Below are 23,991 nucleotides of genomic sequence, written 5' to 3'. Positions count from 1 at the left end.
AATCATTTGTGGTCATCATTTTTGTCTTCTTGATATTTATCTCTAAACCTCTTTTGCACTTTCTTCCTTAAATTTTCTCAGTAATCATTGCAAGTCTTTGCTATTTTCTGCAAGTAATACTTATTCTGTATCCCCTTTTTACTTGTGCTGGTCTATGACCATAATAAAGATGAACAGTGATACAGTATCATCTGTATGTCTTAAATTCCTGGTATTTCTTCCCCCAGCTTTCACACTTCCTTCCTCTGGTAATCTAAACCTGCTCTTTACATTATATGTATATAATATCCAATACATCAGAACTTAAAATAGAGGCTTGGTTAGAACCCCTTCTCAATTGGAAAACTATTCTCTTTCTCCTGTGGCCTCGTGTCCAAAGTCGAGATTATACATTAGGACAATCAAATATTGTGGAACACCAATTTCTTTTAGACCATGCCATAATTTCTTACAATCAGGGGCTTTGTAATAGTCTATAAAGCAGGACTGAATTTCTTCTGAAATTCTTTGGTGCACTTCATTAACCAACATAAAATGGAATTATCAACAGAGAGGAGAAAACAAGGAAAGCGCTCCCTTTCAAACACTCAGTCCACCTTACATCACCCATTTTAAAAAGCTAGGCACACGGTATATCTGCTGTAGCAACTGGCTCTGTTGGCAACTAAGCAGACACCTAATAAGTGAAGAAGCCATTTTGAAGCCAAGCCCTCCCTCCAGTCCATCTGCCTTGGTCCAGGCCTCGGAGGTAGAGAGGAACTGCTGGACCTCTTACCCTTTCCCTCCACCACTCCCTTCTCCTTCTGTGTTATGTCTTTTTAGATTGTAAGCCCGAGGGCAGGGAACCGTCTAACTAAAAGATTGCACGTACAGCGCTGTGTAAATTTACAGCGCTTCATAAATAAAGGTTAATAAAGGTTAATAATAAGAAGATAGTGTATTTCACATCCACAATGCAACGCACAGGCAATTTTGCAAGCTATTCTTCCCCGGGTGCTTCCAGGTCCAAAAACGTAGAAGGCCACCACTAGAGAACAAGGTGAAGAACCTTCTTTCCTTTCTTCATTGCACAGCATTTTTATTCCTCCTATCATCATGCTGCCAGTGCAATTTAAATCGGAATAATTACACTGGGGTAGGTAGACAATAGGATATTGCTAATACTTGCTACAAGAGAAATGTTAGTTTCTAGGGAGTTGGAGGGCATTTTTAGTCTCTTGGGTTCTTAAAAGAAATGAAGTTGACAGTTGCTAATAACATAACTCATGGGGGGAAATGAAAATGCTTGGTAAATATGAAGACCACATTACAGATGGAGAGTCAATCAAGGAAGCCACAATCCTGAGTTTGCAAGACCTGTTGATGATAGAAGTCTTGATCCTAGGATCATCATAAGTCAAATCCAAATTGACAGCAAATAACAAGTAATAATAGTAACATTCTTGCTATTTAAAAGTATAAAATATATGACTAACATTTTAAAAGCAACAGTTCTAAGCTTCTAAGAGGCCACTCAGAGTTTTATTCTTGGGAGTTTTACTCTTGGGAGAAATGTAGAGTGTAGGTTAAATTAATAAATAAACTAAAAATTAAATAAAGAGATTTTATCCAAGAGAAAATCTGGAACTTGGAACTGTAGGTGTATATTGAAGCATTGCTCCATATTATATCATAGAGTCAAGGTGGAGGGGATGCTTGAATGCAGTTCAAGGGGTTGTTCAAACTCAGATCTTTGCTATTTTTCATTTGCAATTCACATGATACACACCTCCTACCATACCAACCAGGCTATTTTCCTTTCCTAAGCATCTGTTTTTCATACCATATCAGCTCCATTAATTTAAAATTACAAAGTTGGGTTGCAGTTCTTTCCCCCATATGTTTTCTTTCACTACAAAATGTTGCTTTTACCACAGGAGTTTTTCCATGTGGATGGCAATAAAATCATGAGTGTATTCTGCTGTTGCAACACACACACACACACACACCTTTATACAAGCAGGTCTCAATTTATCCCAGGGTCTCATTCCTCGACTTGTGATGCAAAGTGCAATTGATGTAAATGAGGGGGGCCAGTTCCATAGGAAATCCTTGGAGGATGCATTCTGATCAAGCTGAAGTTATCAGTTTTATTCAGCCCATCAGGAATTAGAGGTTTAAAGCATAAAACAAGAGAGGTCACTTTCTCAAGGCTAAAGATATGTGAAACTGCTCTGCAAAGGGACCAGAAGAGGCAGTCACTCCTAATCCCAAGGGGGTCTAGCTAGCAAGAGCTGGTTTGCCACTGGATGATAGTCCCTCTCCAGAACAGCACAGAAACAAAGAGCAACTGGTAAGAGCTGTCTTCTGTTGTGCCTTCTCCAAAAAGTCTTCCAAGGTGGAAAAAGCATATCAGGAGAGGGAGGGGTAGCACATACTGGGTCTTCTGCAACAGATGCAGAAGACACAACAGGAGGACAGGGGGTACATCTCCTGTACAGTAATCAGTTGCACTAAGAAGGAGGAGGAAGAACAGTCCTTTCACAAAACACTCACTGATTTCTTTCTTTCCATTTAGTCCTCAATGATAAGCAGGCTTTCAGATACAATATTCTTCATCCTTTTTACTGCAGCATGCTTAGAAGAACCACTTTTGACACTGTTACTGTTACCCAATTGCTTGTTTCCCTATCATGTGTTCCCCATCTAAACAGGCAGAGGACTTTTCTCTTCAGACACATCAAAACTGTAAGATTCCAGTTTCCTCCTCCTCCCCTTCCTGCCCTCCCTTCTAAGCAGGCAAATGAAACCCCTTCCTTCTGTCCAGTCTGTCTACTTTCTTCCCCTCTCTACTCCCCTAACCTAGGCAGGTAAAAGAAACTCAGTCCAGCCAATTTTTCTTACTCAAAATTCAAGCTCACCTCAACCTCTTCACTCTCTTACCTCTCCCACCTCACTTAATGGCACAAATGCACTGAGAGAGCTATGTAATTTGGATGAGACTTTCAGTTATTTAGGCGGGTTACAGACCGCCATTTAGTACGTATTCTATACGTAATAGGGTTAGGAAGGGGCGGTGCTTCCGCACCCCCCTAACCCTAGTACGTATAGAATACGTACAAGATGGCAGCGCCCTGTTCATATGGGCGCCACCATCTTTACGTATCGGACGCTGTGCGTCCGGATGTCGTGCGGCGTCTATGACGTCGGGAGTCCGCCCCAGGCACCTCGCGACGTCATAGAGGCGCCGCAAGAAGAAGCTCCAAAATGGAGCTTCTTTTTTGCTCCGCACGGGAGCCGCACGGTGTGTCTGCTGCGGCTCCCTCACGGAGCAAATGGCGCCGGCGGGAGACCGCCTCAAAGCGGTGGTCTATAACCCACCATAGTTATTTCTGGAGAAACATTGTACACCTAAAATGTTTTAAATGGGGGTAATGTAAACTGAGACTTCTTTGCATTCTTCTCACCTAGTTTCTCACAATTTCCTAGACTGATTTTCACTTGTGTTACAAGAGTGATCACAGGGTGTATGGCACTAACAGGACAAAAAAAAAACCTGCAAAAACCTATCTGGTAGCAGTATTATGACAAATGTCTGAAATTGTATTTTTCTTTATTTCCAGTACAAAATTCCTTAACTTATTATATATATCATAACATTAATTTCCCTCTTTCCCTTCTGCCCTTTCTAATGTCCCCAGACATGTGCCTGAAATGTCTGTCACCTAACTTTCAAATATACAGTGTACAGCAGACACCCTAAGAATGTTATTATTTTAAGACCAAAGCTAGACAAATGTGAAATAGATCCACTGCCATATGAAAGCAAACCTGGAGAAAGGGATACTTTTAAATGAAAATTGGGATTTCTTTAGGGAACTGATGCATAGGAGTAACTGGTGGTGGCACCTAAAGAGGACGTGGAGATAAATGGGAGATTAGAAGAATAAAAAAAAGCCTGTTCAGAAAGATGGGTGAGGAAGTCTGGGCAGGGATGAATGAAGATGCATCCAAATGGATTAAAAAGATCAGAAAGTCCCCAGTTTTCTTCCTGTTCTTTCTGATTTTATTTTGTAGATCCATTCAAGTTTTGTTTGTATCAGAATATTTTCTATCCACTCCTGATATAAACCCAGTATAAAATCAGAAAGAATGCAAGCAAAATCTGGGACTTTTCAATCAGTCTGGAGGGGTCCTTTGATAGACCCACAAGGAAATAGTGAAAACAATTTATGGATGTATAAGTAGAAGCAGTCCATCATGGTACATCATAGAAAGGGGGAAAATATTTTATCCAAGTAGCAGCAAAATGAAATATAACAAGGCACCATAATATAGTATAACTTGAAAGTATATTATAGAACAAAGTAGAAAAATAATTAAAATAGCACCCATATAAATCACACATGTGTATCCACGTGCACACTTGGTGCACATCATCATGACTGGTTCATAAAAAAGTTGCCTTTGATGCTACAATATTTGACAGGATTGCCACCTTGGTTTTCTTATATTGTTTTTCTTTTGTTTCAGGTATGCTAGTCTGGAATGTATAGGATCCTATTATCATAGCACTGTGGTTTTACATTTTGTTTCCAGCTTCAGGGGACAACAAGATAGGGCAATAAAGTATGGCAATGTGTCTTCAAAGACGCCCGTCTTTCTACTGACTTCTACAACGCTTCTTATTTCAAGACTAAAACTGGACAGATGGGAAATATTTTATTTCTGGATGACAGCCACCTCCACATTGTTTCAGACAGAAATTCAGGCAGATGGCAAGGAATAATTTCTGGTGAGCTGCCCATTGCATTCTGAAGTTATCGGGATTTTTGTGATATTCCCTTGTCTTATCCAGCAATTAAGTTTTGAGAAAGTTGTACAAATTTCCAGGACCAGCAAAGGTTCTATGTCATAATCTGTGCAATCAGAAACAAACTAGTACTGAGTATACTTTCAATGACCTGGTGACACACATGGACTTGGACCTTCACTAGAAGATCTCAGTAGTTTGGAGGTAGGGAAGTATACAGTCTGAGTGTCGTTTACAGATATACAGATGTGTATATAAATAAAGATTCTCTCCACAGAGTCCAGATAATGCAGATCCGACATAAGATGATTTTAAAACTCAACAATGCCAAAAGAAGGAAGGAAGGAAAACTGTGGTGATACAAACTAGTACTGCTTTTAAAAAGTAGTCTAGAACAGGATTTAGTTGGACATAGAAGCAAGAAAGAAGGTTTGCTATTTTTATTTGGGTCTTACAAAGTTATGTAGGTTCAGTATTTAGGTGGGTTTACTACTCATTCAAAAAATAAAGGTCACTGGTGCTTTGTATTACTTGAGTATATTTACAGATATATACAAGTTGATCACAGGTAGGAAGCACAGCTTAAACACTCCAACAGTCATCCAACAACAACTTTGGACACCTCCTGCCAATGGCTTGCAAAGCCAGGCAGAGATAACACCTCACACCACCATTTGGGAGGTTTCCATTTCAGCAGACTGTTTTAGGAAAAATTGAAAATAACACTTACAACATGACTTAGCAACTTTTAGCATTAACATCTCATCACATCTTTCAGACTGTACACTTGTGAGACTAATAAATAATTATAAAATATTTATTTATATCCCGCCTCTTCCATTTGAGGATCAAGGTGAGTAACATCAGAGTTTATACAATATAATAAAAACCCACAAAACCCTGACCCAACTCTCCCTCCCAAACTATAAAATTAATATAAAACATGATTAAAATATATTACAATACTACCCTGCAAAGTTATTCTACAATCCGCGAATGACGAGGAGATATAGTAAGAAGGATGAATAGAATCAGTTCTGGATGGTTATCACTCAGAGAAGGCCTGCTGAAAGAGAAAGGTTTTTGTCACTTTTTTAAAAGCCTCCAATGAGGATAATTGGTGAATCTCTTCCGGCAGATCATTCCAGGCTTTAGGAGCCGTAGCATAAAAAGACCTCCAGGAGGTCACTGCCAATCTGGTCTTTTTTGGATGTAAGCCTTTCTGACAGCCTTTGGGACTTATGGGTGGAAATAAAAAAATTAAATAAATCAAAACCACTATTTCCACATCAAATCTTCACAAAGAAACAGGTCACTTTTACTTTGCCTAATAACAGTATGCCCTGACAGACTAGGCCAACAGGTTTGATCAACTTTAAAGCAGTTGCTCTGCTTTAAATCTTCTTCTGTCCAAATTTTCAGTCTTAATATAATCCCAGTCTTTACAAGAATACATTTAATATACAATTTCCCACTAATTCTTGAAGCTGCCATGAAGTCTATTCTAAATAAGAATCCATTTGAAACATGAGTTAATTATTTCTGTCTGTGCTTGAAAACTATGGGTAATCTATCTTGTTCAACAGTCTGAAATTGTTTTAACAGATAATTGAACATCTAACAGGATTCATTTACACCTACAGTCCCACTGAAACATGCTAAAAATGGGACATCTGCAAGAACAAAACGAGAGGGGGAGAATAATTTCTTCTCACTTCCACAAATATTCAGTCGTGGAGCAGCTACTAAAGTCAGCAGAGCTGAGCCAGTGTAAAAAGCAATGCTAATGAGACATGAATCAGGCCCTTATGCATCAAATCTTTGTCAGAAATAAACTGTTGTCCCAAGGGCTCCAAACAGCTAAATCAAGAGAAGTTTAATTAAACACATAATCTCCTGTTACATGTGCCTAATTTTGGCATGAGAATTTTGCATTATTTTTATGAAGAGGAAAAGGGGATATTGTCATCCCTGAACTACCCTCATGTCCTAATAGGGGATATGGCAGCAGTATTCATCTGAGTAAGTACTGTATACATTACAGAAATGAATGTGTAGGCACACAGGAAAGAAACATCTGCATTGTAATATCTTAGGACACCATTAGGACTACCTAACGCCATACCCTCCTGAGCAAATTTGATCTCTGATTTCAGAAACTAAGCAGGGTTGGTAGCTGGATGTGAGCCCACTAATGAAACATCAGGGATCTCCAGGTAGGGCTAGGAAAGAACCCTGTCTGAAAGCCCCGTCTGCCTGAAAACCCAGCATCTGATGTATACTCAGTCTATGGAAGCTTAGGCTACAAACGTCTTTCTTTTCAGAGACATAGCCATGTTAGTCTAAAATATGACTCTGCCAATGGAACCTGTAGCACCTTTGGCACTAGTTCATTCCATGCATCTGAGAAAGTTGGCTAAGAGCTTGTCCCTGCAATTAATATAGTTCTCATTCTACTCAAATAAACTGTTATTTGACCACATGAGATTTGGAGGAATTTGGGCTTTTTGAAGGCAAGGGAATCCCATGAGCTTCACAGAAAAAGGATTTGGTGTTTTTACCAAAGTATCTGTGTGTATTCGCAAGGATGCACATTATCAAATGTGTGGTTGTCTCTCCACTTTACACTGATGGGAGAAATGTAACGTACTGCACTTAGGGCGAAAAAATGAAATGCACAGATATAGGATGGGAGACACCTGGCTTAAGGAGACAACATGTGAAAGGGATCTAGGAGTCCAAGTAGACCACAAGTTGAACATGAGTCAACAGTGTGATGCGGCAGCTAACAAGGCCAATGCGATTTTAGGCTGCATCAATAGAAGTATCGTATCTAGATCCAGGGAAGTAATAGTGCCACTATATTCTGCTCTGGTCAGGCCCCACCTGGAATATTGTGTCCAGTTCTGGGCGCCACAATTCAAAAAGGACATTGAGAAACTGGAGCGTGTCCAAAGGAGGGCGACTAAAATGGTGAAAGGTCTGGAAACCATGCCCTATGAGGAACGACTCAGGGAGCTGGGGATGTTTAGCCTGGAGAAGAGAAGGTTAAGAGGTGATATGATAGCCCTATTTAAATACTTGAAGGGATGTCATATTGAGGAGGGAGCAAACTTGTTTTCTGCTGCTCCAGAGACTAGGACCCGGAGCAATGAATGCAAGCTACAGGAAAAGAGATTCCACCTGAACATTAGGAGGAATTTCCTGACAGTAAGGGCTGTTCCACAGTGGAACACACTTCCTGGGAGTGTAGTGGAGTCTCCCTCCTTGGAGGTCTTCAAACAGAGGCTGGATGGCCATCTGTCGACGATGCTTTGATCTGGATTTCCTGCATTGCAGGGGGTTGGACTGGATGGCCCTTGCGGTCTCTTCCAACTCTATGATTCTATGATTCTATGATTCACATGGGTTCTCACAGCTGCACATTTACAGCAAAGAGAGGGCAAACAGATAAAATTTGCACAGAAAAGTGAAGACAAACTTCAATGTGAATGTGCCAAAATATGCAACAATTCCCTAGATCACAATTGCCATAGACATGAACTGCTCATTTCTGCAGGGCTTTCTGAAATTACACTAAGAGCCACAGATTGCCCACTCTGCTTTAAGGGACTTGATGGTGGTAATGGTGGTGGCAGTCACAGGAAGCCTCTAGCAGTGGTGGGCAGGAGAACCCTAATCTCCAAAGACTGCTGATGCAGGAAAGTGAGTGCCAGATTTCCTCTTTCATACATATTATCAGCACACATGATAGATCTTGATCATAAATTAATGGCAAAGCCCCATTCTAAGTTGGAAGTTGATAACTACTTGTATTTCTTTGTATGTTCATTAAGCCAATGACATTTTACATCAGCAGTCAAAATGTTAAAACAAGGAAAACATATACCAGGAAAGATTGCAGGATTTTCTATGAGACATTATACTATATTTATCTGGCAAAGCAGATTTGTTTTTAGTTGTTTTTTTTAACAGATGCATTTTTTTGGAACTTTGTTTTTTGTTAATGTCGATTTTGCTCTTACAATGAACCAACCTACATACATACACAAACAGTAAATCCATAGTTTTTGTGGGGTTTTCAGGCTATGTGGCCATATTAAGGAAAAGTTTATTTCTAATGTTTCGTCAGCACCTGTGACTGGCATCTGAGAATGCTGGCATGGAGGTGAATGAGTTATCTATCTATCTATCTATATAATATGAGCCTTGGTTGAGAGGAAGTGATTTACATGTTAATCTCTGTGTTGGTCTGTTGTTGAATGGAAAGGCCTCAGGGTGTCTATTTAATTACTGATCCATTGTCTGCTGTGATACCCCCTTGACCCTGGGTGGTTTTCATTTGCATTTGTTGGGTCTTGATTTTGGTATTTTTCAGAACTGATACCCTATGTCTTACAAGTTAATGGTGTTTAATAGTCTATATAGAAATATATTCTCATTCTTTAATTCAATTTTTATTTCTTTCATTTTTCTGGAGCGGCAGCAGAGCAACTGGGAAGTGCACATGAAGCCCTAAGGGCTCCTCAAAGCAGAAGTTGGGAACCTCTGCCCTACACTAACATCAATCATGCTGGTCTTCCCCCCCCCCCCCCACCTAAATCACATTGCAATAATGCCTAAATTGTGTAAAGAACAGAAATTAAAATTTAAAAAACCAAAAGGCATTGGCAGAGGGCAGGAAGACAGAGTTAAGGAGAAATCTGGAAAAGAGAGTCCCAGATTGGCAATGGCCACTACAGCTGCAGTCCTGAAATGGAAGACATGGGAAATGAGTGCACCCAAATTGGATTGTATGTGTTTCCTTTCATTAATGCAATTATGGTGAGAATGGGAACTTGTGTTATAAAGTGTGTGATCTCATCTGGAGCATCTTGTTTGTCCCTCAGAAAAAAACAACATTAGCTTCTCAGTCTTTGTAAAACAAAGTAAGTGAGCAAAGATTCAAACTTGTTGTTCTACTGAAGGAAACATTTACAGTCATGATACATTGAGCTCAGTCAACACATCCACGAGCATATGGAGACTTGCTGCTTTTGTGTGTATTGCTTAGCCAATCAGTGAATGCTTATACTTTCTCTTATATTACTGTTTCACAAGCATGTAACTTGCAGAGCACAATATTTACCTAGGCCCCTTGTCCTTTTAATCCTTCTCACTTAGGGTTGCCATAACCCGGCTGCAACCGGGATTTTCCCGGTTTTGGCGGGACCTGCCCGCTCCCGTCACGGGTGCCGCCAAAAACCGGGACAACCCCGGTTGCAGTGGGGTTGCACCACAACCCGCGGGGCCTCGCTGCCCTCCTCCTCCACCTCGCATGGCCGCGCGGAGGAAGAGGAGGGCAGCGAGGCCTGGGGCGGAGGAGGCGAAGAGGGAGGCAACGCCTCCTGCGCGTGGCCGCGCCACCCTCTCCACCTCCCTGCGGCCCCATGCCCTCTTTCCTGGCCTCCGCGGAGGCTGAGAAGGAGGGGAGGCCCTGCCGATCGCCGGCGGCACCGCGCCCTCTTTCCCAGCCTCCACGGAGGCCGAGAAGGAGGGGAGGCCCTGGCGATCGCCGGCGGCCCCGCGCCCTCTTTCCCAGCCTCCGCAGAGGCCGAGAAGGAGGGGAGGCCCTGGCTATCGCCGGCAGCCCCGCACCCTCTTTCCCGGCCTCCGAGGAGACCGAGGCCTCCGCAGAGGCCAGGAAGGAACATGCGGGGCAGCCAGCGATTTAATTATGAAATGTAGGACACTTTCTTTAAATGGAGGCTCCATTTTTTTAAAAAAGTGTCCTACATTTCATAATTTTGTCCTATATTTGTCCCGGTTTGGAGGTCCTGATTTATGGCAACCCTACTCTCACTACCCAACTAGAGTCCATTTCAACAGCTATATGAAGTATTACTCTAAACTGCCATGCAGAGCAGACTCTAATCCATAAAATCCTAGTTCATTTGTTAGTCTGCTGCAGGAAAAACAACAAAAAGTCTTATTGCACTTGAAAGACAAACAGGACTGACATTGGTAAAGTTTAAGCCTAGCATTTATTCTGGCTCATAACTACATAGATACAAGCTCAACTCACAGTTGTCCTTTTCATCCTGGAGAGAAATGACCACAGTTGTCCCATGAATCAGGGCATCTAGCAGATCATGTAAGACCACATAAAGGAATAAAATCACACCAATGGTTGATGCCTTTGAGTTATTAAGAAAAAAAAATACTCTTTCCCCGCCTAAGAGTAGAAGCTTAGAAACAGGCTGGAGAAAATGAAGAAGCCCAGTTGGCCTTACCTCCATGAAACTACTCCTGAAAAGGTTCCCTGCCCTTTTCCCACGCTGGTATACACCTACTTTTTCTCAGGGTAATCTTAAGAGAAGCTAAAGCAATTTGACTCCTAATGTACATGAAAAATCCATTGTTAAATACTTCAGAGCACTAAAGATGCCTACATAACATATTCTCCAGTTTATACAATACATAGTGGGGGGTGCACCTGTATGAGAACTTGTAATTCTGGAGCTACTGTATAGTCAGGGTTCCTGGCAACTCATGGGAATCTCCACTGTAGCAGCTTGCAGGTGCAAAAATAACAGGGCATCTCTGCATGACAATGAAAATGTAACTAAATATATGTCCTAAATATGCTAACAATTTATAGGAAAAGCAAATGCATGCATCTGTTTAATTAACTAAATTAATCTGTTTAATGTTAACTCAACATCTGTTTAATTAACTCAGCTAAGATGTGGGGACTGTGAGATTATGGTGGAGAACTGAAGTATGACTCCATTTCAAAAAGAACATCCAATACTTTGAGATTTCCATCATGAACAAAAATTATTGACACAATGCCAGTCACATCATTTTGCATAACTATTCCCATTTATGTAGGAAATGTTGCATGTTATTGCTCTATTTTTTAAGAAGGAGAAATATTTTCTCTTCACAATGGGATAAATAGATTGTTAGGAAAGATATGCCTATCTCAGACTTGTGTATACTATGAGTTTTCAATCAGCCTAGTATTTTTTTACACTGCCCTACCATACTCCCTGTCACCACTACTTGTTCAGCTTTAGACGTAAGCAACAAGAGATTTTAAATGTTTCTAAGTGAATTAACAAATGAAAATGAGCAATGTGTATGTCTCTGTTCAACCCAAGACAAAACAAAAATTGGCCCTGGGATTATTTTTTTTTAATCCATAAGCAGTTTTTCTAACATGACTTTCTACACAATATGCTCCCATAAGTGTGAGGCAATGAAGCAATAATGCCTGACTGGCTAATTAATTCTTACCTCTGGTGTGCAGTGAACTAAGACAATGTAGTTGTAACACTCATAAGGAAACCTTACAATAAAACAACATTTTAGAGATAAAGTCTGAAACACTTCCACTGTTTGACTCAGAATAAGGCAATCTATTCCAAGCCTCACACCAATACTAAAAACAAGGCAAAACCACCTAGCAACTCAACTTTTCGTGCACATGAATCACCCAAAGCCAAGACTAAACTATGCGCTTAACAAATGTTACTAACCTGAATACTTTCGTTGTTGTTGTGTGCCTCCAAGTCATTTTTTACTTATGGTGATCCTAAGACCAACCTATCATAGGGATTTCTTTGTGCGTTTCTTTAGAGGGGGGGCGTGCCATTGCCATCCTATGAAGCTGAGAGAGTGTGATTTGCCCAAGGTCACCCAGTGGGTTTTTATGCTCAAGCGGTGATTTGGACCTGGGTCTCCAGAGTTATAGTCCAATGCTCAAACCACTACAGCATGCTAGCCGTCAACCCAAATTCTACTAGCCCATTTAATTCTGTATGGCATCTGAAGGTATATTTTAAGTTAATTGGTAGTGAGTTCAGGAGCAACTGCTGATAACAGAAATCTAGAGCATTCCATTCAACAGAAGGACTCTCAAAACACAGCAGGACTGGATCATCACCCTTTGATGTGAAGTGTAAAGTAATATACTTTAATCTGAGGACAGCATTCTTATCACAGGATCATTAAGACTAGCATCTAAAATTATCCAGCTACACCACTGATGCAAACTAAGGGTTTATGTTCATCGGGAGCTTACAAAACTAATTGCCTAGGAAGGTGGTGGCATCTCCTTTAGTGGATGTCTTCAAAAAGAGGCTGGACAGCTAGATAGCTGCTTGGAAAGCATTAGATGGAGATGTTGGCACATGCAAGACTCAAAGTCCATAGAATAGTTGTGCTAGGAACAAACACTGACTTTCTGGAGAACTTTGGCAAACCTTGCACATATCAGAATTTATGCAGGTATCTGGGTGTTTTTATTATTATTATTATTATTATTATTATTATTATTATTATTATTATTAAACTTTATTTCTAAAGCGCTGTAATTATACACAGCGCTGTACAAAGTCGGTAAAATTAAAGAGTATATAAAAGCCTGCCCAAGGCGTACACTCTAAGATAGTAACAATTAAAAGAGGAATAGATAACATTACCATATAGAAAAGAAAAACAAATTAAAAACATCAAATATAAAACAAATCACATCACATCAAATATTATCAGACAGCCAGATGACAATCACAAATTCCCTGAGAACGCTTCCCTAAACAATATGGTTTTTAGCTCAGCCTTAAAGCTGGTTAGGGAAGTGATGAGCCGTGCATGCAGAGGAAGAAGGTTCCAGGAATGTGGGGCAGCAAGAGAGAAGGGACGGATCCGGGATGGGGCAGAGGAGATCCTGGGTTGGGAGAGGAGACTTTGGCTACCAGAACGAAGAGTGCGAGTAGGGATATAGGGAGAGAGAAGATCGGTTAAATAAAGAGGGGCCAGCCCATGCAGGGCTTTAAAAGTGAGTAGCAAAAGTTTGTACCTGATGTGGAAAGAAAAAGGGAGCCAGTGAAGGGAGGACAACAGAGGGGAGACATGATCATAACGGCGAGCGAGTGAAATTAATGGGTGAAGATGAGAGAGGGGAAGCCCTGCCAAGAGGAGGTTACAGTAGTCTAGTAGCGAGACCACTAGGGCATGGACCAGTGTCTTTGCGGTAGAAGCTGAGAGATATGGACGGATTTTGGCGATATTATAGAGAAAAAATCTACAGACTTTGGCTGTAGTCTGGATCTGGGGGATAAATGACAAAGAGGAGTCAAAGATGAAAGCAAGACTGCGGGCTTCCTGGACTGGCTGGATAGAGACGTTATTGACAGTAATAGAAAAGGAGTAGTGAAGGGTGGGCTTAGGAGGGAAAACAAGAAGCTCGGTCTTGGACATATTGAGCTTCAGACGCCGATGGTGCATCCAGTGGGAGACAGCTGTTAAACAGGATGACACTTGCTGCTCTAGCTCTGGCGAAAGATTAGGGGTGGAAAGGTACAGCTGGGTATCATCGGCGTACAGATGGTAGGAGAAACCAAAAGAACTGATAAGTTTGCCAAGGGAGAGTGTGTATAAAGAGAACAGAAGGGGACCCAAAACAGAGCCCTGAGGAACTCCAACAGATAAGGGGACAGAAGACGAGGTCTGACCACCCGAGACCACTGAAAAAGATCTATCTGACAAGTAAGATTTGAACCAATCGAGAACAAGGCCCAAGAAACCAAGGTCAGAGAGTACATCTATTAGGAGACAGTGGTCTCCTTAGCGCAGACTGGGCCCATAACCATTGTTGGTGCATGTGTGATGCAAAGTCCACACGCAGAAGAGTTGTGCCAGGAACAAATGCTACAGAAAGCTCTGCAGTACACTTCATGCAAGTTGGACAAAATCTTCTCCCACACAGAAGCTGCAGACATGACAACTGCTGAGTTCTCTTTAAGAGGCTTTTAATCTTTGTTGCAGTATTTACAGGTATTTACACTGACTGACATAATGCTCCACCACCATCCACTATACAACAACCACATGAATCACTGATACTCCTTCCTCATATACACAATCATTAGCAGAGATCCTAGTCCAACCCCCAACTGGTATGTTACACATTTTCCTGACCCCTATGTACCATGACTGTGCATTATTGATGCTTGATAATAATGCATATAATAGTGCTCATTAGCTTCCGAGTACAGTATAAGGTGTTGGTTATTACCTATAAAGCCCCGCATGGCTTGGGTCCAGCTTACCTGAGGGAACACCTCCTCCCATACAATCCTTCCCGCAGTCTCAGATCCTCTGGGAAGAACCTACAGCAGTTAGAGAGAACTAAACTGAAGACAACTTACCAGAGGATGTTCTCTGTTGCCGCTCCAAAAATCTGGAATGACCTGCCGGATGAGATCCGCCATCTAACATCTTTGGAGGCCTTTAAGAAGGCAATAAAAATGGATCTCTTCCGGCAAGCCTTCCCAAACTGATCTCTTCAGAATTTTCACTCTCCATTTGTTTAGCTGTACCCATCGGACCTTGATTTCGATCTATTTTATTAACTATTTTATTGGGAATTGTTTTTAATTGTATTTTAGGATAGGAGGGAGATTGGGGAACTAGGATCTAATATGTCCTGTTATGCTTTTATCTATAGATATTCATGTTTGATTTTATTGTTTTTGTTTGTCGTTACCTACCTCGATCCAATACAAGGAGAGGCGGGATACAAATTATTATTATTATTATTATTATTATTATTGATGACTTCATGTCATGCCTTTGTCTCATCAGCTTCCTGTGACTCAGCTCACTTCAATATGCATTGTCATCATGGCTTCCCATTGAACTCTAGAACCTTTGTTCCATATCACTGCATCTAGGACATTTTCACTCTGGATGAAATCCATCTTGGCAGGACAGCCTGCACTGAGCACAGAGTTGGATTCCATGCTCCATGAGGCCTTTTCCAACTGTACAGTTCTATGATTCTACTGTACAAAATAATGCTTTTTTTTACTAGAATTGCCAGAAGTCCCTAATCTGCATGGCCAGTGGCCATGCTGGCTGGGGAATCCTGGCAGATGTACTCCAAAAATAAATAAATAAATAAATAAATAAATGTTTCCAGCTGTGTGCGTATTCTGTGAGGATTCTTCAAGCCCTCCCCAATGAAACAACTGTTCTCAGCACATCTCACCAAGAGTTTTCACACCTCCTGCTAGTTCATGCCACCCAGGATGGTAGGCAGCAGAGCCGGCTCTAGATATTTGGCCACCCTAGGCGAGAAATATTTTGGCGTCCCCCCCCCCCCCGGTACCCTTTCAAAATGTAGGAAAAATGTAGGACATGATGTATGACAAAATGTAGGACAAATTGTAGGACATTCAAAAAATGGAGAACACAACCAACTAAAAGCCAAAAACATTAATAAAAAACAATATAAATTCATGTTTCTCAGTCATGCTCAAATGGAGAACATTTTGACATTCTTCCTGGATAGGAGGTTGGGATATAGCTTTGTGTGTTTTGTGTGCTGGACTAGGAGGAACTTCCTGACAGTAACGGCTGTTCGACAGTGGAACAAATTCTCTCAATGGAGATTGGTGGAGTCTCCTTCCTTGAAGGTCTTTAAACAGAGGCTGGATGGCCATCTGTCGGGGATGCTTTGATTGAGAGTTTCTGCATGGCAAAAGCGGGTTGGACTGGATGGCCCTTGCAGTCTTTTCCAACTCTACGATTCTATGACTCTGGAGACCAGGATTCAATGAAAATCTGATTCTCTCCAATGGAGAAGGCTAAATATCTTACAACACTATCTGCATCACTTTAATTCAGGCTGCTATCACACTGGAGAATCAATATTGTTTTATACGAATTTAACACATTAATGCTAGGAATTCGTAGTTTGCAATTGCACCAGAGGAGCTACAGATAGGGTTGCCATAACTGTCTACCTCCAAACCAAGACAAATGTAAAAAAAAGTAGGACAAAATTTACCCCCCAAATGTAGGACATATTTTGTAAATGGAGGACACAAACAACTAAAAAAACAAAAAATTAATAAATTCAAAAAGCATTAATATAAATGCATGCTTCTTAGGCATGCTCAAAATGGAGGACATTTTGACATTCTCCCTGATCCTGGATAGAAGTTTGGGATGTAGCTTTGTGTGGTGGACTAGGACTCTGGAGACCAGGGTTCATTTCCTTGCCTATTGGGTGACCTCAAGCTCAAGCAAGTCACACTCTCTCAGCCTCCTCTGTGGAAAGCCATGGCAAAACTCCTCTCAACAAACCTTGCCAAGCAAATCCCAGGATAAGTTTGCTTTAGCGTCTCCATAAGGGGAAAACAACTTGAAGGCACACAAAAACAAATAATAAATAAATATTACTGTACTGTACTGTACCTTTAAGTGCAGTGGAGGGTCTAGCATTGTGTAGTGGCCTGAGTATTGGACTAGGAAAATGTGAGACCAGGGTTCAAATTCCAGCTCAGCCATGGAAGCGCACTGGGTGATTTTGGGCAGCAAGTCACACTCTCTCAGCCTCTCAGAGGAAGGTAAAGGCAACACACACACACACACACACACACCCCGCGGGAAGAAACTTGCCAAGGAAACTGCTTAGGGTTGCCATAAGCTGGAAAGGAGCTGAAGGCAGACAGCAACAACAACAGCAGAGGAGAAAGAAGGGGGAGAAGAAAAATGAAGGAGAAGGAGAAAGAGGACAAATAGGAAAAAGGAGATAAAAATAAGAGGAGGAGGAAGAAGAGGAGGAGGAGGAAGAAGAGAAGGAAGAAAAAGGAGGAAGAGGAAGAAGAGGAGGAGGGGGAAGAGGAGAAGAAAGAAGGAGAGGAGGAGGAGGAAGAGGAGAAGGAAGAAAAAGACGAGGAAGAGGAGGAGGAGGAGGAGGAAGAAGAAGAAGAGAAGAAAAAGAGGAGAAGAGGAGGAAGAGGTGAAAGAAAACCCCCAACCCCCACCTCCCCCGCCCCCTGAGAGAGGCCTATGGCCTCTCATTGCTCCGTGGCTGCTGCCACGCAAGAGGCATGGCAGCAGCCACGGAGAGCCCCCCACCCCCCCCCTCGCGAAGACGCCTGTCGCCTGCTCTCCGCGGAGAGCAAGAAGCAGGAGACCCAGGGGAGGGCGGAGGGCACCTGGCTGGGGCGCGCGCGCAGCCCAGCCAATCCTGGGGTGCCAGTCGCCCTCCAGTTGGCCCTGCCCCTTTTGCTCTTTGCAAAGCAAAAGGTGGCAGGGCCAGGGGAGGGCGGAGGATGCCTGGTTGGGGCGCGCGTGCACGCAGCCCAGCCAATCCCAGGGCGCCACTCACCCTCCTGCTGGCCCGGCTCCTTTTTGCTCTTTGCAAAGAGCAAAAGTGGGCGGGGCCAGCGGGAGCACGAGTGGCACCCCAGGAGAGGCGCGTGCTCTTTCTGTGCTGTGCCAGTGCCGCCCCCAAACTTTTGGTGCCCTGGGCAGCTGCCTAGGTCGCCTATATGGACGGGCCGGTCCTGGTAGGCAGGCTATGGCCTATTTTCTTACATCCTGACTTGACATCGGTTTGGTTTTATGAAGTGGTTATAAAATCATGACCTTACTCCTGCAGTTACTTGAAGAACAAGTTCCAAGGCTCTAACTATGCATTACATTCAGCATGTGCTCTCAAACACAAGTGTGGGCCCTTCTTCCAGATCAGTAAAGCAGCTTGATGAGAGGTCCTGTAACCCTTGATTCTGCACAATGTTTCCCACTAAAAACTTACCTCTGGTGCTGCAATTTTCTGCAAACATCACATTTTGGGGGCAAGCAACATCAACATACCTCATATTGGCATAACATGAAGTCCTCGCAAATAATTTAGGAACATGTGAATTTGTTAGATTCAAAGAAAGCTGGTGAGTGGGTGGTTAAGCCTGCTCTTCAAAAAAGCCCCAAAGTGAACATAGCCACCTGTCTAAATATAAATCCATCTGCTTACAATATAACACTTAAAGATTTCAAATCATGTCGTTACAGCTTACAACTACTGATACTTATCTTATGTATATAAAGGGTTCTCTGCCCAAGGACATGAAATAAATCAAGTGAAGCAGGGATAATTACCATTTTAGTTATTGTATTAAGCCCCTTTCATCAAACTTATGCCACTTATGCCATATTCATGTGTACAATTAGTGCTTTGTGGCAGTAGTTGGCTCTACTATCCCTTGCATTTATGAATGGCAGTCTCATTCTCCCTCTAGATCAGTGATGACCAAACTTTGGTCCTCCAGGTGTTTGGGACTTCAACTTCCAGAAGCTCCAGCCATCTTGGTTAATGGTCAGGAATTCTGGGAGCTGAAGACAAAAATATCTGGAAGACCAAAGTTTGGGAACCATTGCTTTAGATCAGGGGTAGGCAAACTGCGGCCCGCAAGGCTGTGGGACCGGCCCCAGCCTGGTCCTGCCGCCGATTGCCAACGGGGCCTTTGGGGGGCAATTGTCTATAGAAGCCTCAGAAACATGCATTTATATTAACATTTTTTAAAAAATCAGCCAATTTTTTCGCATGTTCTCCATTTTTTAAAACAAAAGTGTCTTCCATTTGAAAATTTTGTCCTACATTTGTCCTGTTTTATTTATATATTTAATTTTTTTTAAAAAATTATTTAATTATTTATTGTTTGGCTTCGGCCCCCCAGTTGTCTGAGGGACAGCAACCTGGCCCCCGGCTCAAAAAGGTTGCCTACCCCTGCTTTAGATCAAGTGCTTAGCAACAAGTGTAGTCCATATTCTTAAGCACCTTTGGATTAAGCAATGTTGACTTATTGATTAATGAAGATAACATTCAAATAATACATTAGGATGAAAATCTCTCTCTTCTTTAGGTTATACCTGCTAAGGACACATCTATATACATTTCTTTGGTTCAGTATGGTAACAGGTCCCAATCAAAATGGCTATTTTGAACCAAACACTTTGAACAATAACAGGCTGTGTACAAAATTGCAATGTATCATTTGTAGATCCCAAAATTATCTGAAAAAAATACAGCCAAGAATTCATTCAAAGCAAGTGTTACAACCTTTCTCTTGCTTATTAACAAAATCAGTTTACATACTGTATTTTCCAGCGTATAAGACGACATTTTGACCCAATAAAATTGGGTCAAAAGTCGGGGGTCGTCTTGTACGCCGGGTTGAGCCCGGCAGCCCCGCGGCCAGGCGCACACACTCTCGGGGCTGCCAGCCTCTCAGGCCTCCGGAGGCCCGGGAAGCCGGCAGCCCCGAGAGCACGCACGCCGGCTTCTAAGGGGCCTCCAGAGGCCTCTTGAAGCTGGCGCGCGGGTGCACGGCCGGCTGCCGCGCTACTCAGGAGGAGGGTAGCCTTATACAGTGAGTATATGCTAATCTCTATATTTTCATTTAAAAAGTTGGGGGTCGTCTTATACACCCAGTCGTCTTATATGCCGGAAAATATGGTAACTAGAATTATAATAATTAAGTTAGCGATACAGCATCAGATCTTATTTAATATGCACTGAAAAGTTCTTACAGCTAATGGACAACAGTCATAATTGTTCTTATATGTAACTTTTTTTTTTAATCCTTATTATTTCACAAAGATTTGACCTGGGCAATGAGCCTTCTTGAGAATCTCTCTTACTGCCAAAATGATATGATGTAGGAGATGCATATCATAATTTAAAACAACAACTGTAAAACAGTCACACAAAGAAACTAAATTAAGTGTAACATTGCATAGTATCTATTAAAGGAGGCAGAGACATCCAAAAGTGATTCTTAACCCAAAGTGGTTCTTAACTGGTTCTTCCCTAGGGGCCGCAATATCCTCACATGGAATCCCAGAAAGGCTGCTCAACCCACCTCCTCCCTGCCACAGAGCAGCCACATGACAGGAGCCAAGGCAAAAGCTGACCTGCTGGCTGGGTCTGCACATAGCCATTCAATCCACTCCAGCCACTTCTTCTGGTGGAAAGAAGGAGAAAAGTTTTCCCTCTCACCCCACCCCACCCCACCCCAGCACCTCTGATGAAAGGTTGAACAGGTGGTTTAATTTTTGATGATGATGATGATGATGATGATGATGATGATGATGATGATGATGATGATGATACATTGAGGTAAGTCTTGGAGGTCTGCAGCAACAAAAAAATATATAGAAAGGGGGGCCCTGGTAAAGAAAAGGTTAAAAACCACTGCACTAGAATAATTGTCAAGGTAGAATAAAAATAAAAATTTAAGTACCAAAAACATAACACATAACATTTTTGGCCTGTATATTGATTTTAATTTTTTATTATTATTATTATTATTATTATTATTATTATTATTATTATTATTATTATTATTATTTTGCTAGATCATGATTTTTTTATACTTACTATTTCATTACATGAGATGCATTAATGGTCACCACATCCAAGCATTCTGATGTAGAGGTAGTGGGGAGAGATGGTAACTACTGAGAGAAGCTATACATTCCATGCAAGATGGTTTACCCTTTACTCCACACTAGTTTTCTATGGGATATAGAGAGAAAGAACAACTGAGTGTGGATTCAAACGCACAGCTCTGCAGTCCCAATTTAAAACTGTAGCCAGTAAAGCACACTGGCTACATTACAAAAAATTCTCCTGTGATTTACACAGTCCACCTCTGTTGCTCACTACCTCTCCAAGAAGAAGTATGGTATAGATTTTCTATTCTACATAAAATCCTCCATCAAAACATTATCTTAAAAGCATTATCTTAAAATCTGTTTAGACTTCCGTAACTTCATTTATTGCCACAAGTACTATAAACAAGGCTATATATGGAATGACATCTGGTAGAGCAAGACCCAGAAAAGTAAAGCAAGCTCCAGATTTTCACACTACACAACTGGCATGACTTCTCCCATAGTAGAAGTTGCACACATTAGCTGCATAGAATCAGAAAAGGTGGAAGAGACCGAACAGGCCATTGAGTCCAACACGCAACTCTGTGTTGGAACTCCAGCTAGTGCACCCTCAGCAGGTTGCTGTCTTGTCTCTTTCTGAAGATACTGAAAGAGAGACCTTACCCCTTCTCTAGGTAAAAGGTTCCATTGCCAAACCACTCTTACTGTCAAGAAGTTCCCTCTAACGTTTTACTGAAAATGTGTATCTGCACAACATTGAAATAACAAACTCAATGACTCCACCACTACCTTCCAGTGCACCAGATCCCATTCTCACTGAGCACAGCCTCCTAAGTTATCACCATTCATTGTAATATTAGGAGAACTTGAATTCAAAAATTTTGTTATACAGGTCGGGTGAGAAACATCCCACCAACACTCTGGAATGCAAACCAACAACCCACTATTTAATTTACATGCCATTCCAAATGATTTATTATTATGCCTTATCTCTAGACTCAGGAAGAATCGGTCAGTTCCGAGTCCATGTAATTTGTCCATGTATTCACTCACAAATCATTTTTGTCTTTTTGTGACAATGTAAAAATGTTTTCTTAATATTTACATATGTATTTAAATATACATTTCATCTCAAAATATACATACCTAAATGCATTTTATCTATGAATTTGCATTTGTAAACACATTCTGATCTGTGGGGTTTTTATTTTTTTAAGTTTAAAAATGCCCAACAACATATAGAGGCATGGAGAAGACACAAAATAGTCCAGAAGGCATGGTTTGACATCTTCAGTTCATACTGTAATTTGTGCAGTACAAATTCCAGCATGGCGTAGTGGTTTGAGTGTTAAGAGTACAACTTTGAAGACCAAGGTTCAATTCCATGGCCATGAAACCCACTGGGTGACTGCGAGCAAATCACATGCTTTCAGCCTCAGGGGAAGGCAAAGGCAAACCCCCTCTAAACAAATGTTGCCATGATAGGTTTGCCATAAGTCAGAAAAAACTTGAAGGCACACAATATACACACACACATTCCTTAAGGACTGTAATGTGCAATAAGTTCACAGTCTACCTAAAGCATTACATGGCTGGAAACTGAATGAAGCTCAATTGCATTAAAACAATTATCTCCCTTATGAAGGTGCATAAAGACCTCTGTGCCTTTTCTCATCATGCAGAAGAAAATCTTTCAATCTCTAACTTGAAACTGTCAGTTAACACTTAAAAATCAGTGGTGACAAATGCCATATGTGAAACAGACTCCCCACTTCAACACTCTGTCTTTCTTAGTCTTTTCATTTTGTAATGAAACCCCACTGCACCATCAGGTTCCTTAAAGTTAGTCCACTTTAAAGTAGAGCTAGAAGTCATGCAGAAAGCATTACACAAATTACCTGTTAGAATATACACCGATAAACCAAAAGAGCAAATTACATTTCTTAAAAAGCCGATTATAAACTGCAATTTGGGGAGGGAGGAGTCACATATATATGCATCTCACAGTCTAAGTCTTGGAAGATTCTTTTATTCTCTTTCCCCCTCCTTAGATAGATAGGGATTTCCTGCATGCAAACTCCTCTCTCTCTCTCTCTCTCTCTCTCTCTCTCATACACACATTCAAACCATGTGACTTAGGCCACTCCCCCTTTGGGACTAATCGTTATTCTCTCAAGATTTTCATCTGAACTGCAAGTTTTCAATCTTCCTCCTCTCTCAACTTTCTTTTGAGATGGTAAAATAAAGATTTCTTTTACCTAGACTATTCACTAGCTAGATTAGGATGTAGCTTCTATTTAAATACAGATTAATGCCATTAGTAAACTTTTGTTTGAACTATAAACTACTTGAGTTGTTTTTCAGTCAGTCTCAGTTCTTAGAGAAGCATAGGCCCTGTGCAGACTGGCCTTAAAGGCCAAGTTGGGGGCAGAGCCAGGTTGTAGCGTCCATATGACACACCTTGACCCTGCCCCAGGGCGGCATGATGCCAAACACCACACAGCATGCAGCATCACGGCTCTCCTGTGGCACTGCGTCAGCATGATGCAGCACTGAAGGAGTGCCATAAAACCATGGCGCTACGGCTATTGCGCCCTTTCCAGGAAGCAAAAAGGGCCCCTTTTTGCAGCTCCTTTTCACACCCTGCAAAGGCCAGATTGGGGCCACAGCGTTCAGTTGCCGCAGTCCCAATCTGACTGTAAAAGGGGTGGCTGGACAACCCCATAGTTAGACAAAGGCACATTTTTGCTACTCTGCTGATTTAAAGCTACACCCTAACAGGCTTGGCTTTGACATTTTTGATATTTCAATCTTTTTGTTTCCTTACTAAATGCTGAAGCCTTAGGATACTTAAATTATCCTACACTAAGCAACAATTTAAAAAGGGCTAATTTGTTTCTTTTCATACCTCCTTTATTGTTCTATGGAGATTATCAGATGGGGGGGGAGGGAGAGAGAGCCAG

The 23,991-nt window shown here is 41.6% G+C and overlaps 1 protein-coding gene across 1 annotated transcript in view; it reads right to left on the bottom strand.

The window, feature by feature from the left end:
- ERC2 (ELKS/RAB6-interacting/CAST family member 2) overlaps positions 1-23,991 on the bottom strand; it is a 765,920-nt gene that overhangs the window by 674,895 nt on the left and 67,034 nt on the right. The gene's annotated exons all lie outside the window — the stretch shown is intronic.

Source organism: Sceloporus undulatus, chromosome 2, assembly GCF_019175285.1.
Source record: "Sceloporus undulatus isolate JIND9_A2432 ecotype Alabama chromosome 2, SceUnd_v1.1, whole genome shotgun sequence".
Lineage (NCBI taxonomy): Eukaryota > Metazoa > Chordata > Lepidosauria > Squamata > Phrynosomatidae > Sceloporus > Sceloporus undulatus.
Note: the sequence above shows the minus strand (reverse complement) of the source record. Positions and strands in the feature narration are given on the sequence as shown.